At 41.0% G+C, this 13,178-nt stretch overlaps 1 protein-coding gene across 2 annotated transcripts in view; it reads right to left on the bottom strand.

Moving 5' to 3' along the window:
- The window catches only part of SPIN1 (spindlin 1), a 66,717-nt gene that overhangs the window by 53,004 nt on the left and 535 nt on the right, over positions 1 to 13,178 (bottom strand). The gene's annotated exons all lie outside the window — the stretch shown is intronic.

Genomic DNA, 13,178 nt, shown 5'->3' with positions numbered 1-13,178 from the left:
GATGCCCAGAGGCAACTCATCTTCACCCTAAAGTTGAGCTGAAGTAGATCCCAGGCTGCCCACTCCCCCAGATGCCCAGCAGAGCAAGCATAAATTCTCCTAGGAATATCATCCTAGACCCTCAAATTAGCTCAATTTTTAAAATGTAATCCACTACATGTGTAAATACAGAAATGAGCCTACAAAGAGACAAAACAGAAACGAGCAGAAACAGGAATTCCCTTTGCGGCTCAGGGGGTTAAGGACCCAGTGCTGTTTGTGAGGATGTGGGTTCGATCCCTATCCTGGCTCAGCAAAGGATCTGGCACTACCCCAACCTGAGGCACAGGTTGAAGACATGGCTCAGATCCAGTGTTGCGGTGGCTGTGTCATACGCCACAGCTCAGCTCCAACTCAACCCCAGGCCCCGGAACGTCCATATGTGTAGATGCAGCTGGTTTTTTTTTTTTTTTTTTTAAAGGGGGGGGGGGGGGGAGGACTATCGAAAACAACAAATAAACACACAAAAAAAACAGATCAATTGGGCTGCCAGGTATTCCAGTTACAAAATCATACTTTAAAGTAAGTTATGGGAAGGAAGCAACAGAAATAAAATTTTTTAATGAAAAATAAAATAGCTGTAACTATTATGTTCAAAGAGATAAAACATAAGCTAGAAAACTTTGGTATCACAGAACCAGATTTTCCAAAAGTAAAAAAATACAATAAACTCGATAGATTATCAGTAGGCTAGTCTTATTAAAAATTAGTGAACAGGAGTTACCTAGTGGCTCAGAGCATTAAGGATCTGGCTTTTGTCACTGCTGTGGCTCTGGTTACTGCTGTGGCACAGGTTCAATTCCTCGTCCAGGAACTTCTGCATGCCAGAGATGCAGCCAAAAAATTTACAAATAAATAAATAAATAAATTAGTGAACAAAATGATCAGAAGAAAATATCCAGAACAGACTGGGAAAGTCTCACATGTGTTTAAATGGAGTGGAGGATAGGTGGGGGCCAGGGTAACAAAAATATTTTAAAAGACAATGCCTACAAATTTCTCAAAAGAATAAGACATTACCACAGATTCAGTAAGACCTATAAACACAAAATATAAAAAAATAGACACATCAAAAAAAAAAATCATAAAGACTGAGGTAAAAAAGATCCCGTCCATGGGAGCAAATATTAAACTGACAGTTTACTTTTTAAGAAAAAAATGAAAGCTGCAAATGTAATTCAATAACTTCTTTCAACACTTTAGAAGAAAACTGACACATTAGAACTCTATACACATCAAAAATGTCCTTCAAAAAGGAAAATCAATTTGAGATACTTTTAGACTAACACATACTCAGAGAATTCACTACTAGGAGTCACACAACAGGGGAGAAACAAGAGAGGGTTCTTCAGGCAGAAGGAAAAATGGAATGGAATTGGGCTGGACTGGAAATATGGCAAGGAATGAAGAGCAATGAAAGGATAAATCTAAATGACTACTGACTGTACAAATTAATAATATCTTAAGATAAAGTACACACAGAATTACAAGAGCACAAACTGTGCTACATGACTGAAAATAAGATAAGCAGAGCTTAAGTGTCCAGAAGAGGAGGAAATAACCAAATATTAGATTTTGACAAGTCAAGGATGCGTTTTAAGTAACCTCCAAATTAGCAGAGGAAAAAAAAAAAATAAGCTTCCAAAGAAAGACAAGAAAGGAGGAAAAGGCACATAAAGCAGGTATAATAAACAGAAAGCACTTATTAAGACAGCATATTTAAACAAAGCCATGTCAGTCACTTTGTTAAATATCAAGCAAATGCTCCAATTTAAGAAATACTGTCAGACTAAAAATCTCAGCTATATACCGTTGAAAACAGAAGCATCCAGAACATAGACTTAGAAAAACTGAAAATAAAAGGTTAAAAAAAAAAAAGATATACACTGCACCTACTAATCAGAGAATAGATAATGCAACTACATAAATATTAAGTTAAGCAACCTTAACCTCTAATAATACTTTGGCCTTAAGGAAGAATACCTGTTGATTTTTAAAGTCTCAACTAGAGTTCCCATCCTGGCTAAGAAGAAACGAATCTGACCAGCATTCATGAGGACGCAGGTTCGATCCCTGGCCTTGCTCAGTGGGTTATGGATCAGTGGCTGTGGTGTAGGCCAGCAGTTACAGCTCCAATTAGACCCCTAGCCTGGGAACCTCCAAATGCTGCAGTGAGGCCCTAAAAAGACCAAAAAAAAAAAGAAAGACTCAACTGATGAGGAAAATATACTCTGAACATGTATGCATGCAATAACATACCCTCATAACAGATAAAGCAAAAATTATCCTAAGTAAGGAGAAACAGACAAATGCAAAGTAAGAGTATTAATATATTTCTCTTGGTAACCAATACAACCAGCAAACCATAAAGAAAAAAGGTAGAAGAATGTAACATAATTAACCAAGTTGGATTAACAAATATAGAACAGTGAATCCAGCAAATGCAGAAGCACATCCTTTCAAAGCACACACAAGAGATTTACAAAAAGTGATCATATGTTGGACCATAAAGCAAGCTTCAAAAAATTTCATAAGCTGTTATTTTTATTTTTTGGCTGCACAAGTGTCAAGCAGAAGTTCCTGGGCCAGGGATTGAACCCATGCCACAGCAGGGACAATGCCAGATCCTTAACCTGCTAGGCCACCAGGAAACTCCCATAAGCTTTTAATTATACAGTTTTCTGACCACAATGGAATAGAGGTATCAGGAAAAAACAGAACACTAACGATTCTCAGAGCAGTGAAACTATTCTGTACGATACTACATTGGCAGAGATACATAACGAATTTGTCAAAACCCACAGAATACACAACACCAAGAGTGAACCCTGTGTGCACTATAGACCTCAGATGATAATGATGTGTCAATGTTGGTTCATCCATTCTAACAAATGTACTATCAGGTGCAGGATGTTGTTAATGGACGAGGCTGGGCTTGTGTGAGATCAGAGGATACAGGGGAGCTCTACTTTCTACTCAATTTTGCTGTGAACCTAAAGCTGCTCTTAAAAATAAAGTATATTTTTTCATAAAGCTTTGTCTGTCGGGATAGGTTTAACGAGTTGCTATGGTTACAAACAACCTTAGAAATTTTACTTTAAGACAAAAAAAAAAAAAAAAAAGAAAATCCCCACCCTTGCCCTTCCTCTTTTTCTCCACCCTTGCCCCTTCCCTCATCCTCTGCTCTGTCTTCCCTCTAGACATTTAAAAGACCTGCTCTGGAGTTCCCGTCGTGGTGCAGTGGTTAACGAATCCGACTAGGAACTATGAGGTGGCGGGTTCGGTCCCTGCCCTTGCTCCGTAGGTTAACGATCCGGCGTTGCCGTGAGCTGTGGTGTAGGTTGCAGACGCGGCTCGGATCCCGAGTTGCTGTGGCTCTGGCCTAGGCCGGGGGTTACAGCTCCGATTCAACCCCTAGCCTGGGAACCTCCATATGCCGCGGGAGTGGCCCAAGAAATAGCAACAACAACAAAAAGACAAAAGACAAAAAAAAAAATAAAAAAATAAAAAAAATAAATAAAAAGACCTGCTCTGGAAGAAGCTCCAGTTGAAAACATCACTGGCAGGAGGAAGGGAATGTGGCAAATCTCACCACTGCTCTTCAGGTCTGAGTGACAAGTCTCTTCTGCTCACAAATGACATGGCCACACTTAATTAGGAGCCAGGGACTAGAGCAAGATGCTGCCACACACTCACTGAAATTATTTACATTTAAAAAGAACCAAATATTGGTGAGGATGTGGAGCCACAAGAATGCATTCACTGTAGTCAGAATAGAAACTGGGTATATCCAAATCGGAAGTTTGGCATTATACCAATACTGGACGTAAACATAATATACATGACCCAGCAATTCTACTCCTAAGTCCACCCAACAGAGAAGCATGCAAGAAACATGCATCTGAATGCTCATAGCAAGTCCACTCACATGAGCCCCTGGTCAGTCATGGAAATGAACCTCTCCGATTACCTAACATGTGGAGCTGCTCCACTCTGAATCCATTCCTCCCCCCAGCCCAACATTTCTCACAGACTGTTCCAGCCAATGACTGGCCACAGGCAGGGTGCTAAAGCAGGCCCATACCTGCAGGATAAGGAACTTCTCTGCCCCCAATTTTGGCTGGAGGGCTCCTCACTGGCCTTGCTTAAACTTTCTCAGAACTGCCCTGAAGTCCTAAAACATCCTCCAGACTTTCCCTCCAACCCCTTCCTCCTCCACATGCATCACACCTGCAAGGCGCTCTTGGCTCTCTCACAAGCATTCCTTCCAATAAATCTAAATCTAATCCCAGTTTGCAGTCTTCTTATTCTTCAGGGGACCTGAACAGTTTCAAACTGGAAACCACCCAATATTTATCAACAGAAGAATGAAGAGTCATGGATAATTAATACATGAAAAAAATCATTACATGAATAAACAAACTACATGTGACCCTGTGAATGAAATTCATGACAAAATTAAGAGCAGTTCCACAGCCGGTATGTCACAAATCTGTAGCTACTACTTTACTTACAGTATATTTCACACACACACACTCCTCAAAGAAAAGGTAAGACTGAGAAGTCAACTGTCCCCAAACCAAAACGAAATTTGCTTACTATTAACCAAGTCACATGCCGCCAAACTGTTACTATCTTGTACAGCATCCTCCTCCCCCTTCTTCAGTCTCATCCCTGAGAGGTAACTACTGTTAAAAGACGGCTGTGAATCTAATGACATATGCAAATATTTAAAGTATAAGAATAGAAACACAAACATCTTAAAACACACACATGCACACAGAGGCATGAGTCCTACAACTCACTTCTCTTACTGTTATATTTTTCACGCAGTATAGGAAATTTTTTCCTCTTATTTTTATTTTCCACTTATTTTTAATAGTGATGGAACGTTTCAGCATATGTATATAATAAGATCACTTATTTTACCATTAACCCCAATATTAGAGATGTTTCAAATTCTTCACTATCACAAACACCATTATAAAGAAAAATATTACAGATTTGTGTATTTGTGCAAATACATCTATACAGTAAATTTCTAGAAGTGGAATCACTATGCCAGAGTACAGGCATTTTATATTATTTTAGTGAAGCCACCTTCCAGAAAGATTCTATCAAATTATAGTCCCATAAGCAATATAAATAATTTAATGGCGGTTTTTTTTTTTTTTTGGTTTTTTGGGCCACACCCGTGGTATATGGAAGTTCCCAGGCAGGGATCGAATAGGGGTTACAGCTGCCAGCCTACACCACAGCCACAGCAATGGGGGGTCCGAGCTGTGTCTGCGACCTACACACACCAGATCCCAACTCACTAAGCAAGGCCAGGGATCAAACTCACATCCTCACGGATACAAGTCATGTTCATTTCCACTAAGCCGTGACGGGAACTCCCAAGGCTATGTATCTTAAATGAATCCTACTCTATGCACTAAAAATTGTGAAGAGTAATTATGAATGAAAAGTACATAAGACTGCATTTATCTTATACTGAGTGAATTTAAGGAAAATTTTTAGGGTTACACAAAAACACCAGAGTAACAAAAATTACCAGTAGTTATAAGCCAGAGATTAATCCTAAATAAAAAAAGACCATTTAGGAGTTCCCTAGTGGACTAGCAGTTAAGGATTCATTTGGTGCTGTCACTGCTGTGGCTCAGGTTCAATCCCTGGCCCACGAATCTCCACACATCACAAGCGCAGCCAAGGGGAAAAAAAATACAATAAAAACCATTTAACAGAGCTGCCAACTCAAGATCCAGCTGTTGCCACTGCATTTACAGGTCCCAATTCAACACCAGCAGTTTCCACTGTGATTTCTGACCTAGAGAGCAAAGTGAGCAGAGCTCTCAAGGATAATGGAGCTCCCATTGCAAGTCTATTGGCTGTGGGATAAGGCATGAGCTATGAATCTTCCCAGGGTTGGTGAGCAAGTCTTTCATGACAAATCCACTCCAATCTCCGTAAGCCTTTCTCTAGAGTATACCAAGGCAGTTCTGGCATCTCAACCCCACCTAGCACAGGTCACCTTTTGGTTTGTTTCAGGCAATCAACTAAGCAGAGCCCTTTCTAACCCCTTGAGCTACTGAAATCCAGAATCTCTGCTTAGGGTACATCAATACATTTGGTGCCTAATCCTACGTTCCCTCCATCATTACCCCACACCTTTAACATCCACTGCTACAAATACTCCCCAGGTTCTTCACTCCACACTGGCAAACTAGACAATCTTTTGGCAGGTAGGCCCACCTCTTCATGAGTCACACTTTGCACCTCACCCATCAGGGCCTCCTGGTAGGATCCCAGGGGAAGCCAAATGCAGGGGGAGATGAAGTTCCTCAGGCAGAGGATGGAAAGGCTGCTTCTACTGGCAAAGGTAGCCCAGCAGAATTTAGGAGTTCAAGGTCTCCAGCTAAACTGGAATCTGACCACTGGTCTCTAATCCAATTTTCAGGGTTCCATTCTTTACCAATCAACACTCTCACTTACAAACTGGGAATTCAATTTGCACTTGCAGGGTTTTCATAGAAACTTTCAGGTCCCATATGTGGAACCCGAGCTGCGAATTTAAAACTCCAGGTTTTGCTTTATGAAGTTTTAACTTGGCTGGGCTCAACCACATTCCCTAGTATTTCCCCTCCCATCTGTCTCTGGTTTGGGCGGGCCACAAGAGGGACTACTGCGCAGCAGGCAGAGGGCGCCAAGTGAAGGGCACATCTGGTGGGACATCTGCAGCCTGCACCCACTCACCTCCCCATCCGCCTTACTGATGCAAGGCTGCAATAGCCATTCTACCTTCCTCCGGGGTCCCTGAGAGTGTCTGCCTCCTGGGCCAAGAGCGTGTGGTTGGCTCCATGACAAAGGCCCAGCTCTTGGAGACGCCCACACAAGCAAGGTCAGAGACAACAGAACTGATACAGCTTTCAATCTATCTTGCTGTGGCTTCCAGTCTGTGTTCTTCCCACCTGAACTTTCACTTTCCTTCCCCAAATGACTGTCCTGCAGTGTGCAAACTCCAACATCAGGCATGCTGACAACAGCCTTATCTACAAAGGTGCATTGCCAACTCTAACCAAGATCCCTGAATGGAACTCTGACAGACCCTGTGCAGCAGACCACACATTTAATCACACAGCCTCAATTTACCCTTGGATAATTCTAGCTACTGTTCAGGGGACTTGAGCCCTAACAACCCAAGCCCTGAGCTAAGGACAAGAAAAGGAATTATGGGCAGAAACAGGAAGAGTCTCTGCTTTCATGTAACTCAGCCCTTTTGAGAAAAAATTCCATTAAATTATGTGAACTACTGTAACACTAATTTTGCTAAGAACCAGAAAAGATAGTAATGTCTCTAACAGAAGGACTTGACTTCAGGAAAACCAAGGAAAAAAAAATCAAAAACATCAGAAGATTGATGGTTATTTACCATAGCAAATGATGGCCAAATGGAGGTGCCCTATTCTACTGCTATTATAAAATCTGTAAACTCACACGAAAAGAACTCCATAAAAAAGTGATGCTTGGAGTTCTGGTTGTGGCTCAGAGGGTTAAGAACCTGAGTAGCATCCGTGAGGATGTAGATTAGATTACTGGCCTTGGTGAGCGAGCGGGTTAAGGATCCAGAGTTGCCACAAGCTGTGGCTCACATCACAAATGAGGCTCGGATCTGGAGTTGCTGTGGCTGTGGCATAGGCCACATGGCTCCAATTCCACCCCTGGCCTGGGAACTTCCATATGGCACAGGAGCAGCCCTAAAAAGACCAAAAAAAAAAAAAAAAAAACCAAAAAGTGATGCTTGAGACAAGCTCTAAAAGAAGACTAGGAACAAAAGAAAAGCATTCCAGGAAGAGGAAAAGAACAAGGGCCACACTCCTTAGTGGAGGAGATGATGATGGCCACAGGACACGCAAGAAGAACCTGTATGGCTGGAATAAGGAAAGCAAAGGGAGGCGTGCTACAGGTGAGGCCAAGGCCCCAAAGGATAAAAATCACGTGTACCTTTGAGGTAATGTTGTGACATTTCTTTCTTTAAAGCAACGAGAAGCCAGTGAGAATTTTATTAAAGATTGATAATTTTTTAAATGTAATTTTTGACACTAACAAATAACATTATTTACCTCTTTATCTAACAATCTCACTATCTTGAAACTATCCCTGTACAAATACAAAACAAAATATCCACAATATAAACAACCCAAGTGTCCATAATTAAGAGACAAACAAGCACAAAAGAATGGAAAAGAGCTTATATGATTTCCAGAATATATTAAAAGGAAGTAACAACAATGTACCCAAACTTCTTTTTAAGAAAGGCAAATAAATTTTTTAAAAGTGCGCTTTTATTTGAAAAAATAAAAGAGTGGAAGAATAAACCAGAAACCAATAAAAATGGAGCAGGAGAACAGTGCAGGGGACAGGAACAGAAGGGAGAAAGTGAACAGACCTCTGTAACGCAGCTTTGACTTTGGAACTACACGGTGAAAAAATATACTAAATAAAAAATTAAAGCAATCCTTAAAAGTTAAAGATCTCATTCAAATAAGCCAAATTAATAATCAAATTGGTTACACAAAATCAGAAGGAAAATGTTTTCAAATGATTTAATACTTCGGAATGTCCACTGTACATCCTTATGTGGATATATTCTTTAAACAAAAAGAATAAAATATAAACCTACAATCTCGTCATGGTTATTAGTGTTTTCAAACTAATTCATAAGATAAAGGAAAATAACCAATGCTGCTAAGAATGCAGGTTTTCCATATTAGAAAAGAAAGGATAAACTCAAAGTAAAAACCCTACAAAGTTAAATGTGAACTGGAAATATCAACACAATAGTGCACACAAACCAAAATGTATTATTTCCCAGGCCTGTCCAACGAAAGCAAGGGCATCTCAGCACCAATAAGGGTGCACAGCACCTTGGCATCTAAATTCCACTGCCTAAGAAAAGGAGCTGAAAGAACTAGATGATAGGCATTGGGCAGGAAAAGCACAAAGTGAGTCTCAGACATCTTGTAACATGAGCGAGAAACAGTTAAAAGATTAACGGGATTGCACGTGAGGGAAAAGAACTAGATTCAGAGTTCCAAGCTACAGCCAAGTTAGAACACGCTGAGGAAAAAGAATGGTGACTACTCGATTAAAACACACTGAATACATAAAATTCCACGAGACCACCATGATCCTCAAAAGAAAGCAAAAAGAAACTCACAACGAATCAACCATGTACTCGGGAAAAAGAACATTCTCACCCTCATGTCAGAACCCAAAACTCTCACGAGGAACATTAACTTACACACATGGTTAGTGAGTACACAGATATATAGGTCACATGGATATATATGTGTCTATATAGATCTATAGATAAATACATAGATCATTTGCAAACAGGTCCAAAAACTAAACCTAGGTTTGTTAAGGATATAACTATAAGCAAATGGAACAAGTAATAAGCAAACAAAAATAATCTAGGTTCAAAAAAAATTGTCCTGTCCTTTTCTTTATTACAACAAACTAAAACCACCCAAAATGGTATTTAAAATGCTTTATTAGTCTCTTCATTTACTCTCTCAACATCTGGGTATAAAAGGATCCATGATGAATGGATCCTTTCTTCCTCCATCACCAGCCCCCAGAAAAGTCCACACATTTAACATTCTAATGACTCCAGACAAATTCCCTCTGCTCTCAAATGACTTCATCCACCTTCTTCCACAGACTAGATGCTAGAAGCTAGAGCTCCTGCACAGGCAGATTCCTCCAAACCACCTTTCATAGGTTTAATGCCTTTCAACGGCTTCCCCCACCTTTAGGATAAAAACCAACTACCTTAACGTGACATGTGGATTGAAAATCTAGCCCCAAATTCATCCCTAGATAGACTGGTTATGCCAGACTACAGTGGTATGATCAATACCCATAGGCAACTCATGACATCCAGGGGTCCTATGAATCTCTCACAAGAATAACAATCAGGAAACTACTGATTGTAGTTCAAATTCAGGATGCTCTCAAACACTCTCTTCATGACTCTGCTCCTGCCGTCACTCCATTTAGACTTCTTTTCTCTCCTAATCTATATTCTTTTTTTTTTTTTTGTCTTTTTGCTGTTTCTTGGGCCACTCGCGCGGCATATGGAGGTTCCCAGGCTAGGGATCGAATCGGAGCTGTAGCCTCCTGCCTACGCCAGAGCCACAGCAACGTGGGATCCGAGCCACATCTGCAACCTACACCACAGCTCACAGCAACACCGGATCCTTAACCCACTGAGCAAGGGCAGGGACCAAACCCGCAACCTCATGGTTCCCAGTCAGATCCGTTAACCACTGCGCCACGACGGGAACTCCTCTCCTAATCTATATTCTTAAACCCTGCTGGCACATCACCTTCTCTTCCCAAACACCATTAGCATAGAATTTCCTCATCATATGAATGGGTATCTTCCCTACCAAGCTGTTAAGGGCTCTAAGGGCACATTTTTACGTAATATGCCCATACATGACTTATAGCAATTTTAAAGCTATAAAATAAGCACCTAATAAAGATTTAATTAAAAATTTAATTGAACTGGAGCACAGCTCGGCAACCTGATGTTGAAGAATAAATGCTAATAACTAGAGCAAAGTTCAAAGGCAGGAAAGAAAAGGAAATCAACAATGACTGGCATCAGCTGGTGCATTTCAGGAACGTACTGGAAGTGCTACAAATCTATTTCATTTAACTCTCATAACAGTCTTATATGATAGGTTTTAATCCCAGTTTACAGCTGAGGAATTGAAAGCTTAAAAAGGCTCTGTGATGAATCAGGTATGTGGCTTTAGACCAATAAGGACTGGGGCTGGATTTCAACCCAGACTCCTTCAAGTTGAAGGCCATTCGATCTCCATGTCCAACTCCAGAGCTCATATCCTTTTCGCCACTGATTCCCCTCTTCGAATTTCTTTTCATTCAAGGAAAAGAGAAAGAAAACACATTAAGCATCTAATAAATATAAGAAAATATGTACATGATATATAGTAACTGCTCTTTCTCAGCAAATTAGTTTCCTGCTAACAGCTAATCCAAAAGAAATGCCCAACAGCACTACTGTGCATCTCTAAAATAATCCACAGTAACTCTTCAGGAACAATAGTATCCTTTTTACATATTTCTAACATACCAGAGGAAAAAATGCTAACAATTACGGAGTGCAGCCAGTGGAGCTGTAACAGTATGCAATCAGGTAAGTCATTGTGAAGTAAAAACTGCATAAATTTCCTGTAGTTAAGACTTCAAATTAGTAACTCATAATTATATCTCATCAATAAGAGCCAAATCCGAGATACTGCTTCCCACAGGATGCACAAGCACACACAGATCACATCAACCTCCGAGTCAACAATTAATGGGAGTGGCACCATTATCTATAAGGACACCAATAACCAACATGTCACCGTTACCTGGATTTCCCGATTGTTACTAGATATTACATTAAAGACAAACAAGAAGGGACCTAAGGCCAAATGTGGAAAACACTGCTGGCACTATTTCTGAGAGCCCTGGATATGATAAAAATTGTGACCCTACAGAAGAAGGAAAGGATTTAGATTTGTTTCCCAAACTAAAGGAGACCCACGACCCGTTTTCCTGCAGCATTTCTTAATACCAGTGTAACAAAGACTACCATCTGAAACAACAATGCTTCAGATACATATTCCAAAACTAAGTAAATTATTGTTACTATGTTCTGAATTGGTCAATAAAGGTACCATCAGAAATGGTACAATCAAAACTCTGGGGATCATCTAAAGTCTTTAAAAAAAACCCAAGAATTCGAAGTGAATCATAGAGATGGCTAAAGGTCTTTTTTTCCTTATCCATTTAAAAGCATCTTAACAGTAACCACTTTGCCACTCAAAAAATTCAAAACAAAAAAAATCAATTTTAATTCTCACAAGAAACACATACCTATTACCCATAATTTTGAGAAACATACTTAACAACTTTTACATATAATTAGCAAGTCTGGTAATAAATTAGTAGCTAGTACAGTTTTTTGGTATTTGCCCATTAACTAAGGCTGACAGTTGGAAGGGTAAAAAGCTGCCTCATTTCACTTGACCCCATCTGAAATTTCACAGCCACTAGAAGTTCACAACCTCTTAAGAATGTGCACAAACTCATTCTGTCCTAGTATACAACCCCAAGTTTACGTTTAATTTTCACTTCCTAACAAAAGCTATGTAGAAAGCAATTACTGTACTCTCCATCAATCCTTTCAGACTGCAGAGTTCCTTCCAGAAAATTCCAATCCAACTTACATAGGTATTCGCATTTCCTTAGGTACGTCGTCTTCTGCACAAGTCACGTTACATAGTGTAATCCTTTAATACTTAAATGTATCCTGTGTTGCTTATTGATCTACAGCAAATCCATATTTGTTAATTCAACATGCACGGAAAACCCTCTCCAAAAGCAAGAACCCCAATCCACAAATCATAAGCAAATAAGCATAAAGCAACCGCGTAAACAGATTTGGGGTGTCTATTTTGGGGCATTTATTGCTGAGGCCATCACTAAAATCAAATCTGGTAAAGTCGAGGACGCATCCACAATTGGAGAGGCTAACAGAGGCAAAGGAAAGGCACTGCGCAGTTTCCGCGCCGTGCAATTAATCTCAGCAAATGCTTGCGGAATGCGCTCAAGGTCACTCGTGATGAAAAAGAAAAGTGTCCGTGTGTGCAGAAAACCCCGTAGTCCGCCCGTCCCGCGCAGAGCTTCCCCGGGGCGTGCGAACCGGCCGCCAAGGGAAAGAGGGAAATGAGGTGGGGGGATGTTATGGGAGCCCCGAAAAAACCACCTTCTCCGCCAAGCCCATCGCTGCAGGACCCCGGGCAGCCGCCAAGGAGAGGCCAAGCCGTCGTTAGGTACACAGCCTTGGGTGGGAGAGCAGCGTCAGTGCTCAGGGGTCCCGATCCTGGAGAACCCCCTCCTCTTCCCAGGGTGCCGTCCAGCGCCCTCCTAACACGGGGGGACCAGTCCCCTCCCCCCACCTTCTTCCCACCTTCCACCCCAGCCCCTCCCCACGCCCCGAAGGTCCGTTCCCCTCCCCCCCACATCCCTCCAGCCAACCCCGGGGGTCCTGTCCCCCCTCC

This window comes from Phacochoerus africanus, chromosome 15 (assembly GCF_016906955.1).
Source record: "Phacochoerus africanus isolate WHEZ1 chromosome 15, ROS_Pafr_v1, whole genome shotgun sequence".
NCBI lineage: Eukaryota > Metazoa > Chordata > Mammalia > Artiodactyla > Suidae > Phacochoerus > Phacochoerus africanus.
Note: the sequence above shows the minus strand (reverse complement) of the source record. Positions and strands in the feature narration are given on the sequence as shown.